The sequence below is a fragment of the Ahaetulla prasina genome, chromosome 3 (assembly GCF_028640845.1).
Source record: "Ahaetulla prasina isolate Xishuangbanna chromosome 3, ASM2864084v1, whole genome shotgun sequence".
Lineage (NCBI taxonomy): Eukaryota > Metazoa > Chordata > Lepidosauria > Squamata > Colubridae > Ahaetulla > Ahaetulla prasina.
Window position 1 is genome coordinate 17,929,518 of NC_080541.1, and position 1,019 is coordinate 17,930,536.

Sequence of the window (1,019 nt, forward strand, 5' to 3'; positions counted from 1 at the left end):
ATGTGATCCTGACCACCATTAAACCATCTTTCCAAGCAGTCTCCATGTTTCCAGTGTCTTTTTCCCCACTTGGAACTGAACCCAGATGGACATTTCTTCCAACAAAGGTCTTCTAGTCCAACCCCCTGATAGGATTTTCCTCATTATTTCTTCTCCATCGACTGTATGGAGAAGTGGTTGCACACATCTAAACATAGGGAGACTAATGCTGAGGAAGGCCTGAGGTTTCAGTTACACTTCCTTCCTTTACACATTTGAGGAACAAGGAAAGGTGAGCTCCTTAAAAGGATTTGAAGCTGATTCTTATGTGACAAGCCTGGTACTACTCATGCCTACTGAAGTTGCAGATACGGTATCTCCAAGGGAAGAATTCTAAACCTGGCACTTTCTTTTAAAGGAAATTTGAAAATATTAACTGCAGTTAAACACAAAGTATGTAACAAACTTTAATCTGGGGGTCCTCGGTGCTCTCTCCGAGCTTGGTTGTTTTCTTGAAGACGTGAAGAATGCAAAGGACCAGCTGTCTGCAAGGAGTATCAATCCTTCCATTCTCCACCATCCAGTCAAAGCCGAAGAAGGTTCTTGGATGAGAAGCGAAACATCTTCAAAGGAAAACAAGGAAGTCCAGTTGCCTCTTGAACAAAAACACCTCTGGGATTTGTGCTCGCTTCGGCAGCACATATACTAAAATTGGAACGATACAGAGAAGATTAGCATGGCCCCTGCGCAAGGATGACACGCAAATTCGTGAAGCGTTCCATATTTTTGGAAAATTTTTATAAGATGTTTTATAGATGGCACTTAGATCCCAAAAAATTATCATGTATGTATCCTAATATCCAAGCGAAATGTTGGAGGTGTGATTGTGATGATGCTACATATTTTCATATTTGGTGGACTTGCAAGAAAATTAAGGTCTTTTGGATAAGAATTTGGTGGATTATTCAAAATGTACTGAAGAAGAAGATAAAGTTCCTGCCACAATTTTTCCTTTTGGGAATTATAACGGATTGTACAGG

At 40.3% G+C, this 1,019-nt stretch overlaps 1 non-coding gene across 1 annotated transcript; it reads left to right on the forward strand.

Annotated features, from left to right (window-relative positions):
• The first annotated feature begins 660 nt into the window (after positions 1-660).
• On the forward strand, positions 661-767 carry LOC131196444 (U6 spliceosomal RNA). Its single transcript, XR_009154729.1, has one exon. It is a non-coding gene; the product is annotated as a U6 spliceosomal RNA (small nuclear RNA).
• The last annotated feature ends 252 nt before the right edge of the window (positions 768-1,019 follow it).